General features: G+C 33.6%; 1 non-coding gene across 1 annotated transcript; it reads left to right on the forward strand.

The window, feature by feature from the left end:
• Positions 1-22253: 22253 nt before the first annotated feature.
• Positions 22254-22360, forward strand: LOC139856437 (small nucleolar RNA R71). Its single transcript, XR_011761920.1, has one exon. It is a non-coding gene; the product is annotated as a small nucleolar RNA R71 (small nucleolar RNA).
• The last annotated feature ends 957 nt before the right edge of the window (positions 22361-23317 follow it).

Here is a 23317-nt window from a genome sequence, read left to right on the forward strand (position 1 = left end):
AAGTTGAGAACGATCATGATATTGATGATGATGGTATTATGATCATGAATGATAATACGGTAACAATAGATTAAGATGATGAAGATGATTAGGATAATGGCTCGTTAGGAATATTGTTATGATAATGGTGATGGGTTATGAAGGGAAGATGATAAGGGTTCATGATGATACACGATTATGATGATGCTCGTTGGTTATAATGGTGATGAAATAAGATGTTAGATAAGATAACGATAATAATATGATGATAGATAATTAAGATGATGATACGATTGTTAAATGATAATATGATATTGATGATGTTATGAAAATGAAATGATGATGATTGTGGTGGAGTAATGACCACGGTGATATGGGTTAAAGTAATAAGGGAGCGAATTTAAAAATAGAAAAGCATAGATAAATGGTTGGTTAAGGATGTTATCGGGTTAGCTGGATGTCGCGGGTTTAAACCCGGACTTGGGCATTATTTTTAGGGCTACTCTCATGAGGTAGTTATTTATCTATTATTATTATTAATATTATCAATATTATTATTATTATCATTGTTATTATCATTAACACGATTTTTATTATTAGTAATATTATCTTATCACATAAATAAATAAATAAATATTATATAATTAATAGATGGAATTATGTGATTATATGTTTAATATATATTACTGATATAGGTTCGTGAATCCGAGGCCAACCCTGCATTGTTCAGTTTCGTCGTATGCATATTTTTACTACAAAATATCGTATTGTGAGTTTCATTTTGCTCCCTTTTTAATTGCTTTTGCAATATATATTTTTGGGCTGAGAATACATGCGCTACTTTTATAAATGTTTACGAAATAGACACAAGTACTTAAAATATATTCTACGTTGAGTTGTACCACTGGCATACTTCCCTGTAGCTTGGTAACTACTATTTACATGGGTATTGTAAACGCGAATCCTGTTGATAGATCTATCAGGCCTGACAACCCCAACCGGACTGGACGACCAGTATTCAACGGTTGCACAGTACTTCGTTTTGTAGGCTACACTTGGTACGGTGTAGTGAGATTTCATAATAAAGGGAATATGCGACGTTGATTAATAGTTAAGTATGGTTACCAAGTGCTCAACCACTTAGAATGCTTTACATACACTTGCGAGTGTATTATGTTTATGATTATGAAATCTTGTGGTCTATTAACATATTGAAATGATTGTTATGATAAACCTATGAACTCACCAACCTTTTGGTTGACACTTTAAAGCATATTTATTCTCAGGTACGAATTAAGTCTTCCGATGTGCATTTGCTCAATATAAGGACATTACTTAGAGCCGATCATCGCATTGGGACCAAATGTTGATGACTTCGTCCAGGTGGATTAGGACGGGTTGTTACAGTTAAGAACCTATTTTGACTCAACATATCCCAACATAGGATTTCGTGAATTAGAAAGTGCTTCTAACATACAACATAAAGAAGCATGTTATGCTTACGGGTTAGTGATGTTAGCTTCTTACCAAAGTAAGAAAAAAAACATCGGATTGCAACTTTTAAATAAAACCTTCCCACAAGTGACGGATTCAGTAGTTAGGGTGAGAAACAAGCTTTTTAAATTATTACGGGGCTGTTGGACATTACGAAACCCTCGTCCTTTTGACGACATTACAACATGCTGCCTAGCCAATGGTCATAACAGTTATTTTCCACAAGACCAAGGATGGGAAGTCGTCTTAGTAAAACCAGAATGCATGACTTGTTTATGGACTTATGAATTACGTGTCTTTATTTCCTTTGCTGAATAACTTGCGTATTAACTAGATTTATCTTCAAAACTGTCATGTATCATAGTGTACTATATTTCATGTTATATGTAATTTAGCGAAGTTGTAAGTTTGAAGAATATAAGTATGTGATATATTATTATAATCAGTTTTTCATATGGAATTGTAGTAGTTGAATTGTATATTAGCTACTAAGTATGAATTTAACGGGTAGGTAGTATCCGAATTTAAACTTATAAAACGCTAATATGAAGAAAAAGCTTTTATAAATGAGTTCATATTATGCTACAAAATACTATTGACTACTCTTAATATTCTGTATGATTAACTCGATTCAGTTGGCTATTTTAAAGGAAATGGCACCGACTACTCGACACACCATGAATATGAGCGAAGAGGAATTTCGTACCTTTCTTGCTGCAATCATAGCCTCAGTACAGGCTGCGCTACATACCAACAATAACTCTGAATCTAGCAATGCAGCTAACGGTGCAAGAAATCATGTAGGATGCTCCTACAAAGAATTCACTGCCTGCAAACCTTTGGAATTTGATGGAACCGAAGGACCAATTGGATTGAAACGGTGGACCGAGAAAGTCGAATCGGTGTTTGCCATAAGTAAGTGTACTTAAGAGGACAAAGTTAAGTACGCTACGCATACCTTCACAGGTACTGCGTTAACGTGGTGGAACACCTATCTTGAACAGGTAGGACAAAATGCTGCTTACGCACTACCGTGGTCAGCATTCAAGCAATTGATGAACGAGTAGTACCGTCCTAGAAAAGAGGTCAATAAACTCAAGGCAGAACTTAGAGAGTTACGAACATAAGGGTTCGACGTTACCACATATGAATGACAATTCACAGAGTTGTGCCTATTGTGTCCGGGAGCATTCGAAGATGAAGAAGAGAAGATCGACACGTTTGTAAAAGTGTTACCAGTAAGGATTCAAGAAGATGTGAGTTCACACGAGCCCGCTTCTATACAGAAGGCAAGTCGAATGGCTCATAAACTCATAAATCAGATTGAGGGAAGAATTAAAGAGCAGGCTGCCGAAGATGCCAACACGAAACAACTCAAGAGGAAGTGGGAGGAAAACGGTGACAAGAGTCACCAGTACAACAACAACAACAATTACAACCACAATCGCAACAACTATCCCAACAACCGCAACAACAATCGCAACAATAACCGCAAACCTAACAATAACTACAACAAACATCCCAACAACAACAACAACAACAACAACAACTACAACAACCGTTTCAACAACAATAACAATCCCAACAACAACCTCAATAACAACAACGGCAACAAAAACCAAAAACAGCCATGTCATAGGTGTGAAGAAAATCATCAGGGGTTTTGCACGACATTTTGCAACAGGTGTAAAATAAATGGTCATAGCGCGACAAAGTGTGAGGTCTACAGACCAAAGTTTATTAGAACTAAAGGAACAAATAATGTTGGAACAAGTAATGCCGAAACGAATAATGTCGGAGCAAGTAATACCAACGCTGTTTGTTATAAATGTGGAAAAACGGGCCACATTATTAGAAATTGCCCGAATCAGGGGAATACTAATGGGCAGGACCGTGGAAGAGTTTTCAATATTAATGCGGCAGAAGCACAGGAAGACCCAGAGCTTGTTACGGGTACATTTCTTATTGATGATAAATTTGCTTATGTTTTATTTGATTCGGGTGCGAATAGAAGTTATATGAGTAGAGAATTTTGTGCTAAATTAAGTTGCCCATTGACGCCTTTGGATAGTAAATTTTTACTCGAATTAGTAAACGGTAAATTAATTTCAGCAGATAATATATGTCGGGAGAGAGAAATTAAACTGGGGGATGAAACGTTTAAAATTGATTTAATACCAGTCGAGTTAGGGAGTTTTGATGTAATAATTGGCATGGACTGGTTGAAAAAGGTGAGAGCAGAGGTCGTTTGTTACAAAAATGTGATTCGCATTATGCGTGAAAAAGGAAAACCTTTAATGGTGTACGGAGAAAATAACAACGCGAAATTAAATCTTATTAGTAGTTTGAAGGCGCAAAAACTAATAAGAAAAGGTTGTTATGTCATTCTAGCACACATCGAGGAAGTTAAACCTGAAGAAAAGAACATCAGTGATGTTCCCGTCGCAAAAGAATTTCCCGATGTATTTTTGAAAGAATTACCGGGATTACCCCCACATCGATCCATTGAATTTCAAATAGACCTTGTACCAGGTGCTGCACCAATAGCTCGTGCTCCATACAGACTCGCACCCAGTGAAATGAAAGAATTACAAAGTCAGTTACAGGAACTTTTAGAGCGTGGTTTCATTCGACCAAGCACATCACCATGGGGAGCTCCTGTTTTGTTTGTCAAGAAGAAAGATGGTACATTTAGGTTGTGTATCGACTACCGAGAGTTGAACAAACTTACCATCAAGAATCGCTACCCACTACCGAGAATCGACGACTTATCTGATCAACTACAAGGCTCGTCTGTTTATTCGAAGATCGATTTACGTTCTGGATATCATCAAATGCGGGTGAAGGAGGATGATATTCCAAAGACTGCTTTTAAGACGCGTTACGGTCATTACAAGTTTATGGTTATGCCGTTTGGATTGACTAACGCACCAGCTGTGTTCATGGACCTCATGAACCGTGTGTGTGGGCCATATCTTGACAAGTTTGTCATTGTTTTTATCGATGACATACTTATTTACTCGAAGAATGATCAAGAGCACGAAGAACATTTGAGAAAAGTGCTAGAGTTGCGGAGAAAAGAAAAACTGTACGCTAAGTTTTCAAAGTGTGCATTTTGGTTGGAAGAAGTTCAATTCCTCGGTCACATAGTGAACAAAGAAGGTATTCAGGTGGATCCAGCAAAGATTGAAACCGTTGAAAAGTGGGAAACCCCGAAAACTCCGAAACACATACGCCAGTTTTTAGGACTACCTGGTTACTACAGAAGGTTCATCCAAGACTTTTCCAGAATAGCAAAACCCTTGACTGCATTAACGCATAAAGGGAAGAAATTTGAATGGAAAGATGAACAAGAGAAAGCATTTCAATTGTTAAAGAAAAAGTTAACTACGGCACCTATATTATCATTACCTGAAGGGAATGATAATTTTGTGATATATTGTGATGCCTCAAAGCAAGGTCTCGGTTGTGTATTAATGCAACGAATGAAAGTAATTGCTTATGCGTCTAGACAATTGAAGATTCACGAACAGAATTATACGACGCATGATTTGGAATTAGGCGTGGTTGTTTTTGCATTAAATACTAGGAGGCACTACTTATATGGGGTCAAAAGTATTATATATACCGACCACAAAAGTCTTCAACACATATTTAATCAAAAACAACTGAATATGAGGCAGCGTAGGTGGATTGAATTGTAGAATGATTATGACTTTGAGATTCGTTATCACTCGGGAAAGGCAAATGTGGTAGCTGACGCCTTGAGCAGAAAGGACAGATGTGGTAACTAACCTTACCACTCAAATAAAGGAGGCGTAACAAGGAGTTTTAAAAGAGGAAAATTTAAAGGATGAAATACCCAAAGGATCGGATAAGCATCTTAATATTCGGGAAGACGGAACCCGGTATAGGGCTGAAAGAATTTGGGTACTAAAATTTGGAGATATGAGAGAAATGGTACTTAGAGAAGCTCATAAAACCAGATACTCAATACATCCTGGAACGGGGAAGATGTACAAGGATCTCAAGAAACATTTTTGGTGGCCAGGTATGAAAGCCAATGTGGCTAAATACGTAGGGAAATGTTTGACGTGTTCTAAGGTCAAAGCAGAGCATCAGAAACCATCAGGTCTACTTTAACAACCCAAAATCCCTGAATGGAAATGGGAAAACATTACCATGGATTTCATCACTAAATTTCCAAGGACTGCAAGTGGTTTTGATACTATTTGGGTAATAGTTGATCGTCTCACCAAATCAGTACACTTCCTGCCAATAAGAGAAGATGACAAGATGGAGAAGTTAGCACGACTGTATTTGAACGAAGTCATCTCCAGACATGGAATACCAATCTCTATTATCTCTGATATGGATGGCAGATTTATTTCAAGATTCTGGCAGACATTACAGTAAGCATTAGGAACTCGTCTAGACATGAGTACTGCCTATCATCCACAAACTGATGGGCAGAGCGAAAGGACGATACAAACACTTGAAGACATGCTACGAGCATGTGTTATTGATTTCGGAAACAGTTGGGATCGACATCTACCATTAGCAGAATTTTCCTACAACAACAGCTACCATTCAAGCATTGAGATGGCGCCGTTTGAAGCACTTTATGGTAGAAAGTGCAGGTCTCCAATTTGTTGGAGTGAAGTGGGGGATAGACAGATTACGGGTCCGGAGATAATACAAGAAACTACCGAGAAGATCATCCAAATTCAACAACGGTTGAAAACTGCCCAAAGTCGACAAAAGAGCTACGCCGACATTAAAAGAAAAGATATAGAATTTAAAATTGGAGAGATGGTCATGCTTAAGGTTGCACCTTGGAAAGGCGTTGTTCGATTTGGTAAATGAGGGAAATTAAATCCAAGGTATATTGGACCATTCAAGATTATTGATCGTGTCGGACCAGTAGCTTACCGACTTGAGTTACCTCATCAACTCGCGGCTGTACATAACACTTTCCACGTCTTGAATTTGAAGAAATGTTTTGCTAAAGAAGATCTCACTATTCCGTTAGACGAAATCCAAATCAACGAAAAACTTCAATTCATCGAAGAATCCGTCGAAATAATGGATCGTGAGGTTAAAAGACTTAAACAAAACAAGATACCAATTATTAAGGTTCGATGGAATGCTCGTAGAGGACCCGAGTTCACCTGGGAACGAGAAGATCAGATGAAGAAGAAATACCCACACTTATTTCCAGAAGATACGTCAAAACCTCCAACTGCTTAAAATTTTGGGATGAAATTTATTTAACGGGTAGGTACTGTAGTGACCCGAACTTTTCCATGTTTATATATGTTAAATGAAATTGATATTTACATGATTAAGTGTTTCCAACATGTTAAGCAATCAAACTTGTTAAGACTTGATTAATTGAAATAGGTTTCATATAGACAATTGACCACCCAAGTTGACCGGTGATTCACGAACGTTAAAACATATAAAAAATATATGATGACATATATATGATTATATATATAGTTAACATGATATTATGATAAGTAAGTATCTCATTAGGTATTTTAACAATGAGTTATATACATAAAATTGTGTTTATTGAATTAAGAAACTCGAAACGATATATATAACGATTATCGTTATAACAACGTCTTACTAATTACATATGAATCATATTAAGATATTGTTACACTATGTTTAATCATGATAAATGATAAGTAAACATGTCATTATGTATATTAACAATGAACTACATATGTAAAACAAGACTACTAACTTAAGAATTTCGAAACGAGACATATATGTAACGATTATCGTTGTAACAACATTTAACTATATATATATCATACTAAGATATATTAATATATCATAATATCATGATAATGTAATAATTTAACATCTATTTAGATATAATAAACAATGGGTTACCAACATTTAACAAGATCGTTAACCTAAAGGTTTCAAAACAACATTTACATGTAACGACTAACGATGACTTAACGACTCAGTTAAAATGTATATACATGTAGTGTTTTAATATGTATTTATACACTTTTGAAAGACTTCAAGACACTTATCAAAATACTTCTACTTAACAAAAATGCTTACAATTACATCCTCGTTCAGTTTCATCAATAATTCTACTCGTATGCACCCGTATTCGTACTCGTACAATACACAGCTTCTAAATATATGTACTATTAGTATATACACTCCAATGATTAGCTCTTAGTAGCCCATTTGAGTCACCTAACACATGTGAGAACCATCATTTGGCAACTAGCATGAAATATCTCATAAAATTACAAAAATATTAGTAATCATTCATGACTTATTTACATGAAAACAAAATTACATATCCTTTATATCTAATCCATATACCAACGACCAAAAACACCTACAAACACTTTCATTCTTCAATTTTTTTTTCATCTAATTGATCTCTCTCAAGTTCCATCTTCAAGTTCTAAGTGTTCTTCATAAATTTTACAAGTTCTAGTTTCATAAAATCAAGAATACTTCCAAGTTTACTAGCTCACTTCCAATCTTGTAAAGTGATCATCCAACCTCAAGAAATCCTTGTTGTTTACAGTAATATATCATTCTAAATCAAGGTAATACTCATATACAAACTTTGATTCAATTCCTATAACTATATATATCTTAATTCGAGTGATAATCTTACTTGAACTTGTTTTCGTGTCATGATTCTACTTCAAGAACTTTCAAGCCATCAAAGATCCTTTGAAGCTAGATCATTAATTATCACTTCCAGTAGGTTTACCTACTAAACTTGAGGTAGTAATGATGATCATAACATCATTCGATTAATACATATAAAACTATCTTATTAGAAGATTTGAACATGTAATCACTAGAACATAGTTTAGTTAATTCTAAACTTGTTCGCAAACAAAATTTAATCTTTCTAAATTGACTTTTAAAATCAACTAAACACATGTTCTATATCTATATGATATGCTAACTTAATGATTTAAAACACGAAAAACACCGTAAAACTAGATATACGCCGTCGTAGTAACACCGCGGGCTGTTTTGGGTTAGTTAATTAAAAACTATGATAAACTTTGATTTAAAAGTTGTTCTTATGGGAAAATGATTTTTCTTATGAACATGAAACTATATCCAAAAATCATGGTTAAACTCAAAGTGGAAATATGTTTTCCAAAATGGTCATCTAGACGTCGTTCTTTCGACTAAAATGACTACCTTTACAAAAATGACTTGTAACTTATATTTTAGACTATAAACCTATACCTTTTATGTGTAGATTCATAAAATAGAGTTCAATATGAAACCATAGCAATTTGATTCACTCAAATCGGATTTAAAACGAAGAAGTTATGGGTAAAACAAGATTGGATATTTTTTGATTGTTGTAGCTACGGGAAATATTGTAATAATTCTATATAAATCATATCCTAGCTAACTTATATTGTATTATACATGTATTCTAATATATTATGTAATCTTGGGATACCATAGACACGTATGCAAATGTTTTGACATATCATATCGACCCATGTATATATATTATTTGGAACAACCATAGACACTCTATATGCAGTAATGTTGGAGTTAGATATACAGGGTTGAGGTTGATTCCAAAAATATATATATACTTTGAGTTGTGATCTAGTCTGAGACATGTATACACTGGGTCGTGTATTGATTCAAGATAATATATATCTATTTATTTCTGTACATCTAACTGTGGACAACTAGTTGTGGGTTACTAACGAGGACAGCTGACTTAATAAATTTAAAACAGTAAAACGCATTAAAAATGTTGTAAATATATTTTGAACATACTTTGATATATATATATATATATATATATATATATATATATATATACATATTTGTTATAGGTTCGTTAATCGACCAGTGGCCAAGTCTTACTTCCCGACGATGTAAAAATCTGTGAAAGTGAGTTATAGTCCCACTTTTAAAATCTAATATTTTAGGATGAGAATACATGCAGTTTTATAAATGTTTTACGAAATAGACACAAGTAAATGAAACTTCATTATATGGGTGAATGATCGAAGCCGAATATGCCGCTTTTCCTTAGTAACCTAAGAATTAGTAAACCGATCTACTAATTGACGCGAATCCTAAAGATAGATCTATTGGGCCTAACGAACCCCATCCAATGTACCGGATGATTTAGTACTTCGAATTCGTTTATATCATGTTCGAAGGATTTCCCGGAATGATAGGAGATATTCTTATATGCATCTTGTTAATGTCGGTTACCAGGTGTTCACCATATGAATGAATTTTATCTCTATGTATGTGATGTATATTGAAATATTAAATCTTGTAGTCTATTATTATGATTTGATAATATATAGGTTAAACCTATAACTCACCAACATTTTTGTTGATGTTTTAAGCATGTTTATTCTTAGGTGATTATTAAGAGCTTCCGCTGTTGCATACTAAAATAAGGACAAGATTTGAATTCCATGCTTGTATGATATTATGTAAAAACTGCATTCAAGAAACTTATTTTTGATGTAATATATTCTTATTGTTAACCATTATGTAATGGTCGTGTGTAAACGGTATATTTTAGATTATCATTATTTGATAATCTACGTAATGCTTTTTAAACCTTTATCGATAAAATAAAGGTTATGGTTGTTTTAAAAATTAATGCAGTCTTTGAAAAACGTCTCATATAGAGGTCGAAACCTCGCGACGAAATCAATTAATATGGAACGTTTATAATCAATATGAACGGGACATTTCAATATCGCACCTACATCACGTATGGGGCGTACTAACCATTGGCCTCGAAATGTATGTCAATGTCAAGTTCTAACTCTAAATGCTAACATCAGCACTCTCAACGGAAAAGATAGTGAAGCATTAAAAATGAATGCTTATTAGGCCATTTTTGGGGTGCCTCACAACAATTATATTGGGTCGATAATGCCTAGTCATGCAATGCTCTTTTAGAGAATTGGTTCATCCTTAAGAAGATTTATGTCCTCATTTGTCTTAATTGTAGAACAAACAAGCTTGATTTTTGAAAGTACTTTTTCAGAAAGTATCATTTAGTCAAAAAAATTTAAAAATTTACGTTGAGGACAAAAAATCTAAATAGTAGGTATACTCGAAAATCTTAGTAATTTTTTGAGTTAAGAACATTTTCCGAGCATCCCATAGCTAATTACGGCGTACTACACCGCTATCCCACACTTAGAGGAACATTGTCCCTAATGTTCATTCTTAGATTTTAGGGACCTAAAATCCCACACTTAGAGTTTGAACATGTAGGAAAATGTATCTAAGCTCAATATTGGGTTGAAATTCCATACTTAGTGATAAGCTTAGGATAGGGTATAGTTCAAGGATATAACGAAGCAAAATAAACAAACGAAGAGAAAGAAACGAATTACTCCCCTTGGGTGTGGTTGTGAACTGCGGATCTGAAGGTAGGCGGAGTCGGAACCATCTTCTGCTAGATTCGAATCGGTCTTCTTGAAGTGTACTCGAGCTCATTAGGGCGTTCTCGTCCCCCATACAACATCCACCAACAACTTGCAATGAAATAATCAACGGGTTTCTTTGTCGTTTCATCATTATTCAAAAAGTCTCCACCACAGGCATCAATAACTGTCCGTTACTTGTAAAAATGGAAAAGATCAAACCTAGACAGGTGATTAAGCTTTAGGCCATAGACTCACTGATTTGCGTTTTGATGAAAAAGTTATTTGAAAACTTGAGGGTTTCAAAATTAAGTTTTTGAAAGTTCAACAAATTAGTGTATGACTTAAAGGCGTAATCCCATACTTAAAGTGTTGACTGCCTTTAATTTTAAGACTTTTGAAATAATGTAGCAAATAGTGCATTTAAGCTCAAGACAAGTCCTAAGAAACGTTGAAAATTTTATTTTAAGTTTCATTTCTCACTTATTCAGTTAACCTAAATATGCTAATCGAACTACTACTAAAGCTATAGAAAAATAAACACACGGGTTGCCTCCCAAGAAGTGCTTGTTTTTGTTCGAGTCACAAGCCTGAATCTAGCCTTATTTCTCAGGAAATCTAGGCGGATCTCTTGCATCCATCAGTAGACACAAGAGTTAATATTGGATCATACCGATGAGATTGAAGCGAACATAGAATAAGGTATGTCCAATGAGAGGAGAAGTTGGTTTGAAGTGAATGCTTTGTTTAACTTGAGGTATAGCAGAGCTATCATCTTCTTTTACCTCCTTGATTTGTGTGGGTTGGTCAAACGGGTCCTCATCACTCCATGATGTGTATGTCATTATGTATTTAAGTGATGGTTTATAGGGTAGCCCTGACGCAAAACCCGTCTTTCTTCTTTGTGACTTCAGGTTAGTGGTAATGTTGTACTCTAAGGATGGAGGTGGGACGATGTCTATTAACGTCTCCAATACGGTAATAACATTAGCAACTACTTCGATGCTAGAATCCTCCATCTCTTTCTTCTCATCCAGGCTTTCCATTTCTATTTCTTCATCCACCTCCTCGTCACTCTGGTCGAGAGATTCAAGTATAATTGGTTCAGAGAGTTCTTCTAGAATGAAATCCTCTCCAGTCATTAAAAGATCAAAAGGTGGGAGTGAATATTGGGTTGGTGTGGAGTGGTTATTTTTCTTGTCTTCTACTTCTATCTTCTTCTCTTCATTCTCGGAATAGAATGTGACTTTCCTAGTGGAGATGGTATTTACTTCGGCGTTCCCATCAAAAGGACATACAGACTCGTCGATCGTGAAAGTGACTTCTTCTCTACGGGCTCTCAAGGTGATAGTCCGTGAATAAACGTCAACGATCTCTTTGGCTGTATTCATGAAAGGTCTTCCTAAGATGATATGGGGTTTCACGTCTTCTTTATAGTACATAACCACAAAGTCGGTCAGAAAAAGGAATTTGTCGACCTTAACTATGACGTTCTCAGCTATTGAAAGGACCCGTTCATATACATTATAAACGATTCACAATAGTTGATTACATCGCGAGGTATTTGACCTCTATATGATACATTTTACAAACATTGCATTCATTTTTAAAAGACAAACTTTCTTTACAACGAAAGTTGACGGCATGCACACCATTTCAAAATACATTCAACTATAATTGGCTTAATAATAATCTTGATGAACTCAATGACTCGAATGCAACGTCTTTCAAAATATGCCATGAATGACTCCAAGTAATATCCTTAAAATGAGCTAATGCACAGCGAAAGATTTATTTAATACCAGAGAATAAACATGCTTTAAAGTGTCAACCAAAAGGTTGGTGAGTTCATAGGTTTATCATAACAATCATTTTAATATATTAATAGACCACAAGATTTCCGTTTATAAATATATGTACACTCGCAAGTGTATAAAAGTATTCTATAAGTTGTAGGCACCCGGTAACAAGCCTTAACGTTCATGTTTTACCCTCTGAAGTACACCAGATCAGGTGTGTTTAAAATAACCTCGAAGTACTAAAGCATCCCATAGTCAGGATGGGGTTTGTCAGGCTCAATAGATCTATCTTTAGGATTCGCGCCTACCGTACATAGACAAGTAGTTTAATGTTACCAAGCTAAGGGTATATTTCTGGTTTAAACCCACGTAGAATTAGTTTTAGTACTTGTGCCTATTTCGTAAAACATTTATAAAAACAGCGCATGTATTCTCAGTCCCAAAAATATATATAAAAGGGAGCAAATGAAACTCACAATACTGTATTTCGTAGTAAAAATACATATAACGTCATTTAACAAGTGCAAGGTTGGCCTCGGATTCACGAACGTATCAATATTGAGATTCAATATTGCAGGAAAGTACGTAGACGCAACGGAGATGATAAACACTAGATTGACCTCACGAGCATACCCATGAACCATACCCATCACCTCCATAGCTATAACCCATAATTTTCTTAGCTTCGACTCATTCAAAAAAAACTATTTTGAAATCACTCGGACAGCACTCCGTCGTAATATTTTATATATACTAATAATATCTTGAAATAATACAGAGCAAATATATATATATATATATATATATATATATATATATATATATATATATATATATATATATATATATATATATATATATATATGAATCGATTGAGAGAGTTTAGAGAAATATATTTTCAAGTTTCTATGAAATAATGAAACCTATTGAATTCTATTTATAATAGATTTTTGAATTATTAAAGTATGAATTATTAAAGTGAATTATTAAAGTATGAATTATTAAAGTGAATTATTAAAGTATGAATTATTAAAGTATGAATTATTAAAGTATGAATTATTAAAGTGAATTATTAAAGTATGAATTATTAAAGTGAATTATTAAAGTTAAAGTAAAGTAAAAGTAAAGTAAAGGTAAAGTTAAAGTATAGTAAAAGTATAAACACTATGTATGAATAATACGCGTATAAATATATATAATATTAATTTAAATCGTTATATATATTTAATGAAATAAAATATAAATATCGTTATATTTATTATACTGGTTAAGTAATGAGTTGTCAAAAGTGATTCTAGATATTTATAAAAGTTATATACGTTTTAATTATAAAGTTCTTTTTTTAAACTGAAAACGTCTTTGTACGTTTGAAAATAGATTAATAGAATATTATGGAAACCAATTCTCCACTAACTTTTGTCTAACTTTCGTAAATGACACTTTTTGTTTTTATTTATAAATAGCTTTATAAATTATTCTGAATATCGTTAAGAGGAATAGATTTTCTCAAATCATAGTGGACCTCTCAACAGAGACTTGTAATCATAATTCAATGTTTCTGATAATTCAATCATTTAATATATATTTTTTAATTTCGTCAAAAATCATATTGAAACAAATACGTTCGTGTAAAGTATTATACGTTTAATACTTTATTAATATTCTCAAGTTATAATATATATATATATATATATATATATATATATATATATATATATATATATATATATACATATACATATCTATTTATATATAACGGTTCATGAATCGTCGGAATTTGGCCGAGGTTATAATGAATGTATGAACACAGTTTAAAATTCTTGAGATTTAACTTAACAAACTTTTCTTATCGTGTCGGAATAATATAAAGATTAAAGTTTAAATTTGATCAGAAATTTCCGGGTCGTCACAGTACCTACCCGTTAAAGAAATTTCGTCCCCGAAATTTGATAGAGGTCGTCATGACTAACAATGAGAATGTTATTATAACGATTATAGAGTTTTATCATGTTCAAGAAGAATGGATAAACTAATTCGATTACTCGATGTGAGTGAAGTTATCGTAAATGAATGAAATAGGATAATAGTGATTCGTCGTATCTTTTGACGTCATCACGATTGATCTTCGAAAAGAAAATCTTTGTAATCTATATTGGATTTGATTATTTGGCGATTAAGGAAATTATGATCCTCTTCGAATTAATGCGATAATCCATTTTGATTTCTCTGTCGGATATTTCACTATAAATCCACCTCATTTTTTTTCTTACAACTCACACCTTCTCAACTCATATTTTAAAGTATTTGTCAATATGCTTCATCCAGTGCTGATTCATGATATACTCCTCACTTTCATATCTGTCGCTCTTCTTTTTCATCTGCCTCAGGAAGAATCTATTTACTTCTACTATACTCTTGGTTTTATAGTGTTTTTAGTTCTCCCGTGTCTTTATATTGCTATATGCATTGATATATGCAGTTTGTGATTTCTGGGTTGTTGTTGGGTTTTATATCTTCCCTTATATTTCAAAGTCCTTACTTCTTCTATAATCATTGTCATCCACAGTTAATGCTCTCTTCTATTTGCTATGATTTATACTCCCATTTCTAGTTCGGAGCTTTGTCCTTTCGTTTCTAATTCTTGCGATTAAGCACCGCTTGTAATGGTCCAGAATTCGCAGATATAAATTTCGGAATGAACATTGTTAATGTTCTAGGAAGGAAATTGTAATGGCACGATCTTGACTTGTCAAATTACCAAAATACCTCGGAAAAGGCCGAATCATCAAGAAATATTTTCTTGATATTTAGAGATCAAAGAGAATATAAGAGTCGTGTAACATAGCACATGATGACGTTATGATCTGTGAATAATCATGTTCCATTTAGAAACTCAGCATGAATTACTGTAATATAATCACGTTGATCAAGTGTCATTATATTATACTAACTCATGCTTCAGCTCCCAACACTTTTTCAAGAATATTCCTATTTTAAACTCGAATGTTTCAGAATTTAGAAACTAAAATAGTTTCTTTTATGATATAATACAGATAGCGCGAAGAGGTAAATGATTTCAGATAAGAATAATTATAAAAATATCTTAGAATGTCTAATATCAGAGGATGATGAAGGATATTGTCCGCAGGGGTTTAGAGTCAGGAGCAAGGTATTGGTTAATGACTTCAGCAAGTACTGAATCATTTGGATTCTTTGAAGGCAGGTTCAGCCTTTGTGATTTGTCCACAGCCTCCTTTATACTTTGCTCAATCCGTTTTCCAGTTCCAAAGCTTCTCTTTTTCTGAGCTTTGCCAATATACTATCCTTTATCATCCAACTTTTTACTGTTAAGGTCGTTTACAGTTTTTGCTGCTTCATCAGCATTTTTCAAAATTTCGACAACTGGTTCGCAGTTTAGGGTGTTTTTCAGAAATTTCTCATTCAAAGAATGTAAGTCTTGGAGGTAGACGTTGTGTGTATATGTAATTGTTGATGTAGACATGCTGCGAGGTTTCAAAATACTGATTGCTGATTCTCAATAATTGGTATGGCAATTCTGGTTATAAGGTACGAATGAGTATATGATAGGGTTTCGATAATTATAATGATTTTTTTTTTTTGGAAAGTCAAAGATCGGTGAAGTTGTTGGTAAGTTTATTGCTAATGTGGTGAATATAAACGATTCCCCGGTAATGTTAGCGAAAGGGCAACGTATCTATCGAGGTTATAATAAGACTGTTTTGATTGAGAAGTCGAAGTTGACTTGCTGGAGCTGTGACAATACTGTCTATTTTGAAACGGAATTGAAAAGTTATTTTAGCTAGTAAATGCCAAAGGGTCTAACACGGATACGTGTCGAACTATGACTTGGGTTTTGAGAGTTTTTCAAGTGTATAACTGTGGGTAACATGTGGTTGGATCATCATCTCGATTGTTCCTTAGTTGAAGTGTCTTCAGGAATTTCGAAGGGTTTGAGCACATATTGTAATCGTTAATACATATGATGTTCTAACACAGTTTTGAAGTCAAAGTATAGCTTTAAAAGATATAGGAATCTAAGAGTGATGATACTGGTTATATTTCGAATTGAATTATGCGATTTCAAAATCAGAATATGTAATTGAATTTGAATGAGTATGATTGTTTTGATTTATATGAAAGAATGGATATTGTTGTGAAAGTAGGGAGTATAGTTGATGATTGCTGAATCAGTTTCGAAAAATGTAATATATTAATTGTGAATTTATATATCTCTCGGGTATTACCTACCCGTTAAAAAAAATTTCACAATTAATATTTTGTACAAAAGAAGTTTATTACAGTCTTTATGAAAATATATGTGTATATTTTCTTTAGATGTAATATAGATTTAATGAGTTAATATTAAATTAAACTCATTTGTTTTATGGTTGGAACTAGAATTGAGTAATCCCTAAAACTTTATAAATTGCATAAGTATTTCTTCAATAATATTGAAATTATGAATCATTACTTTGTTATTTGTTGGTTTTCGTGAAATTCTTGTGAACTTCGCAAGGTACGAATGATGTTATTTGAAAAGTTTCGAGTACATCGATGATGAAAGTGTAAAATCAAACATATATTCGAATAATACACTTGATTAATTATGAATTGGATTTTTATTGAATTGAGACAGAGATTGTAATTAACGATGGTTAAGTTGCGGACGAAGGACGTACATCATTGCATATTTGTAATATGAATTAACTAAGAAGTTAAGATTCACACATAATAGCTTAGTACGGGAAGATTTATTATGGTTTAAAAATTTATACATATAAAATATACATATAAATCTTTCGATTGGAAATGAGTTAATACTTCATAACTCGTTGATACAATATATTTGTTGTTGATTCGTAATGATGTCCACAATGATTCTTGAACTGACAGAGTTTGTGATGTTAAGGTGCTGTTGATTCTGACGATACTGACGGCACTGACTGTGTTGATGATGCTACGGTTCTGTTGATGCTGTTGGTAAAACAATTCTAGCTTGTAAATCGTACACCATTTTCGATCAAAGTTTCTACTCTACCATCTCCGTTCACTCATCCGATTTACGGTCAAAATTAAATAATCTCTAAGATTTTGGAGATTACATAACTGCCGCAGAGATATCTCTTCAACGAAGTTTATGAATTAATACTTCATCGTTTGTTGTTGTTGATATTCCTGGATATTTACAGGGCGTATGACGTTGATGTTTGAGATACAGATTGTGATGTTGCGGTATGGGATGTGGATGTTGTTGTTGGTGGTGGTAATGGTACTGTTGGTGTTGCTGATGGTGGTACTGTTTATGCTGCTGGTGCTGCTGCTGGTGTTTGTAACCTTTGCACCATATTCTCCAAAGCCACTACCCGAGCGCGAAGCTCGTTGACTTCTTCTATTACACCGGGGTGATTGTCGGTTCGGACGAGCGGATAAATAAAATCTAGAATTTGGTGTAGTATGTAATCGTGACGAGATACTCTAGAAATAAGAGAGAAAATGGTTTTCGGATAGGTTCGCCGGTAAGTGCTTCAGGTTCTTCGCCAAGAGGACAATGTAGTGGATGGAAGGGATCACCTTCTTCTTGTCTCCAATGATTAAGGAGGCTACGAACCCATCCCCAATTCATCCAGAATAGATGATGACTAATTGGTTGATCCATTCCGGTCACACTGCTTTCGGAACTTGAGTGGGATTCCATTTCGGAATCCGAGGGACTTGAACTAAGGACAAATTCCATTTCGTACGATTGAATAAAGAATTTTTCGATATGAAATGATTTTTCAGCTATCGGGTGGTATTCTAATTATATAGAGCAAAAGGTTTCGTAGATTACAGAGGAATTTACGGAATATGTCAGGCAAAGTTTACAGTAACAGATACGCTAAGATATGAATTTTGTCTATACACTATTCATGCAATCATTGTAATAAGATGTGTCTAGACTAAGAATGATAAGTAGGTAATTTTCGACAAAAATGATGAGCAAAACTTTTGACATGCAGACACGGTCGAAGTCCAGACTCACTAATGCATCCTAACGACTATCAGTTAGACACACTAATGCAGACCTGGTTCGCTAAGACCACCGCTCTGATACCAACTGAAAGGACCCGTTCATATACATTATAAACGATTCACAATAGTTGATTACATCGCGAGGTATTTGACCTCTATATGATACATTTTACAAACATTGCATTCGTTTTTAAAAGACAAACTTTCTTTACATCAAAAGTTGACGGCATGCACACCATTTCATAATACATTCAACTATAATTGGCTTAATAATAATCTTGATGAACTCAATGACTCGAATGCAACGTCTTTCAAAATATGCCATGAATGACTCCAAGTAATATCCTTAAAATGAGCTAATGCACAGCGAAAGATTTCTTTAATACCTGAGAATAAACATGCTTTAAAGTGTCAACCAAAAGGTTGGTGAGTTCATAGGTTTATCATAACAATCATTTTAATATATTAATAGACCACAAGATTTCGGTTTATAAATATATGTACACTCGCAAGTGTATAAAAGTATTCTATAAGTTGTAGGCACCCGGTAACAAGCCTTAACGTTCATGTTTTACCCTCTGAAGTACACCAGATCAGGTGTGTTTAAAATAACCTCGAAGTACTAAAGCATCCCATAGTCAGGATGGGGTTTGTCAGGCCCAATAGATCTATCTTTAGGATTTGCGCCTACCGTACATAGACAAGTAGTTTAATGTTACCAAGCTAAGGGTATATTTCTGGTTTAAACCCACGTAGAATTAGTTTTAGTACTTGTGCCTATTTTGTAAAACATTTATAAAAATAGCGCATGTATTCTCAGTCCCAAAAATATATATAAAAGGGAGCAAATGAAACTCACAATACTGTATTTCGTAGTAAAAATACATATAACGTCATTTAACAAGTGCAAGGTTGGCCTCGGATTCACGAACGTATCAATATTGAGATTCAATATTGCAGGAAAGTACGTAGACGCAACGGAGATGATAAACACTAGATTGACCTCACGAGCATACCCATGAACCATACCCATCACCTCCATAGCTATAACCCATAATTTTCTTAGCTTCGACTCATTCAAAAAAAAACTATTTTGAAATCACTCGGACAGCACTCCGTCGTAATATTTTATATATACTAATAATATCTTGAAATAATACAGAGCAAATATATATATATATATATATATATATATATATATATATATATATATATATATATATATATATATATATATATATATATATATATATATATATATATATATATATATATATATATATATATATATATATATGAATCGATTGAGAGAGTTTAGAGAAATATATTTTCAAGTTTCTATGAAATAATGAAACCTATTGAATTCTATTTATAATTGATTTTTGAATTATTAAAGTGAATTATTAAAGTATGAATTATTAAAGTGAATTATTAAAGTATGAATTATTAAAGTGAATTATTGAAGTATGAATTATTAAAGTGAATTATTAAAGTATGAATCATTAAAGTATGAATTATTAAAGTATGAATTATTAAAGTGAATTATTAAAGTATGAATTATTAAAGTGAATTATTAAAGTTAAAGTAAAGTAAAAGTAAAGTAAAGGTAAAGTTAAAGTATAGTAAAAGTATAAAAACTATGTATGTATAATACGCGTATAAATATATATAATATTAATTTAAATCGTTATATATATTTAATGAAATAAAATATAAATATCGTTATATTTATTATACTGGTTAAGTAATGAGTTGTCAAAAGTGATTCTAGATATTTATAAAAGTTATATACGTTTTAATAATAAAGTTCTTTTTTTAAACTGAAAACGTCTTTGTACGTTTGAAAATAGATTAATAGAATATTATGGAAACCAATTCTCCACTAACTTTTGTCTAACTTTCGTAAATGACACTTTTTGTTTTTATTTATAAATAGCTTTACAAATTATTCTGAATATCGTTAAGAGGAATAGATTTTCTCAAATCATAGTGGACCTCTCAACAGAGACTTGTAATCATAATTCAATGTTTCTGATAATTCAATCATTTAATATATTTTTTTTAATTTCGTCAAAAATCATATTGAAACAAATACGTTCATGTAAAGTATTATACGTTTAATACTTTATTAATATTCTCAAGTTATAATATATATATATATATATATATATATATATATATATATATATATATATATATATATATATATATATATATATATATATATACATATACATATCTATTTATATATAACGGTTCATGAATCGTCGAAATTTGGCCGAGGTTATAATGAATGTATGAACACAGTTTAAAATTCTTGAGATTTAACTTAACAAACTTTTCTTATCGTGTCGGAATAATATAAAGAATAAAGTTTAAATTTGGTCAGAAATTTCCGGGTCGTCACAGCTATTCCCTTAGGATATCTAGTGGATTGGTCAGCTAGCTGGATGCTCATTTTGGTAGGGTTAAGGTTTCCCATTTCGAGTCTCTGGAATAGTGAGTAGGGCATGAGATTGATGCTGGCACCAAGGTCAGTGAGAGAATAGATAGTATCAGATTGGTAGATAGAATAAGGAAGGGTAAATCGTCCGGTATCTCCTAGTTTTTCAGGAAGAGTATATAAGAGAATGGCTGAACAATCCGCGTTCAGTGGGAATTGGGTACTTTGGGTACCTTATTCTTGGTTGATAGGAGTTCCCTAAAATACTTCTTACTATGAGGAATTTTAGACACATTGTCCAAAAATTTACCGTCAAGCTTGAAAGATTTCATCTGGTTATGTCTTTGCTTGAGACGGCCTGGGAATGGAATGAGTGCTTTAGGTGATGACTCAATGACTACTACCGAACGAGTATTAGTCAGTTTCTTCTCCTTAGAAGAAACTGAAGGTTGGCTATGTGCCACCTTTGAGTCATTTTTAGGACAACCTAGAGAATTGAGACGTTGATTTAGCTGGCTTATTTGATTTTCAAGACTACTCAAGTGATTAGTCATGACTAAGTCAGCTGCGTCTTGTCTTGCTGTGATCATGTGGATGATTCACAGTAGGACATCGTCTGGACTTGTCTCTGGTGGGGTAGTGGGGTTGGTAAGTTGATTGTGCGGATGAGCTAGGATCTTTTTAGAATAGACAACAGAGTCCTCACATTCAGCCTTGTATACCTTGGCCAGATGTGGGTCAGTATAATTCTCGCATAATTGCACTTGAGACACATGTTGCAGGAGTTTCTTTAGCTCTCCGACTTCTTTTGTGAGGTTTTCTATTTGGTCCGAGAGAAATTTTATGGTTTTATTTTCAATAGGATCGGAGGCGGAAAGCGATGTTGCTGATGGAATGTGCTCTTCCGTGTTCCAATCGTGATGGTGCATAGTCATCCCCTCGATCAATCTCCAGGCCTCGTCAACAGTGAAGTTTATGAATTTTTCTTGAGAAACAGCATCAAAAGTAGACTTATTGTTCTGATTCAGACCGTTGTAAAAGGTCAAAACTTGAACAGAGCTCTCAAGACGGTGGTTCGGGCATCTTCGAAGCAAATGTTTGAATCTTTCCCATGCAGTGTAGAGTGATTCATCGTATGCTTGTTGAAAGTTTACGATATCATTCCTAAGTCTGATTTGTTTTGATGGGGGAAAGTATTTAATTAAAAAAGTTGTTTTCATTTCCTCCCATGAGGTAATAGAGTTGGATTCTAACCCCTCGAACCAGGTTTTTCCATGAAGAGTTAAGGAATAGGGGAACAGATATAGACGAACTACATCTTGTTCAACCCCGTTTTGCTTATATGAGTTGGATAAGGAGAGGAATCTATCTAAGTGAGAGTTGGGATCGTCATTTGGTAAGCCTTGGAACTAGCAATGGTTCTGAATGAGTTGTATGAAGCTATGCTTAAGCACAAAAGAAGCTCCATTAACCTCGGGATAGAGTATCGGTCCTCCTCGTCCTTCTAACGAAGGTTTGGTGATGTCAGCGAGAGTGATGCGTGCGGCCATCTTCGAACTATCGGCATGTAAGTGTGGATCTCGTCGAATGGGTACAATGTATGATATCGGATAGAAGAAATAATGTGTCGGAAGAATTCTTAGCGGTCTAAGTCGGTTAAACCATCCTAAAGGTTCACTAATAAGGAAGTCCATTTTAATCTTTAATTAATCTACATTAAGCTAATATTATCTAACCGAACTACGGTAAACTAATAACTTCAGACAAAGCTAGTCTTAGTCAAGAGGGTCTCTTGAAAACTAACTAATCTAAACAGGCTCCAAATCGTACTACCGTTCTCCGGCAGCGGTGTCAAAAATTAACTACTCCTATGATATGCCCGAATCAGACGGTTTATTTATGCGGTGTCGTTAGGTCGCAAAAAGTCAATTCAGGATATCAACAGAAGAAGTTGATTGTTTAATTTATATATGCTGGGCCTAAATCTATTAATCCCTCCTATGTAACGACCCTACTTTTTCCGTAATTCTTTACCGTTTATATCTAACTTATGTTTACTGGTATTCGTGCCACGTCATTTCTATGACTTATATTATTATTTGAATAATAATATTTTCCTTATTATGTGT

The sequence above is a fragment of the Rutidosis leptorrhynchoides genome, chromosome 6 (assembly GCF_046630445.1).
Source record: "Rutidosis leptorrhynchoides isolate AG116_Rl617_1_P2 chromosome 6, CSIRO_AGI_Rlap_v1, whole genome shotgun sequence".
Taxonomy (NCBI): domain Eukaryota; kingdom Viridiplantae; phylum Streptophyta; class Magnoliopsida; order Asterales; family Asteraceae; genus Rutidosis; species Rutidosis leptorrhynchoides.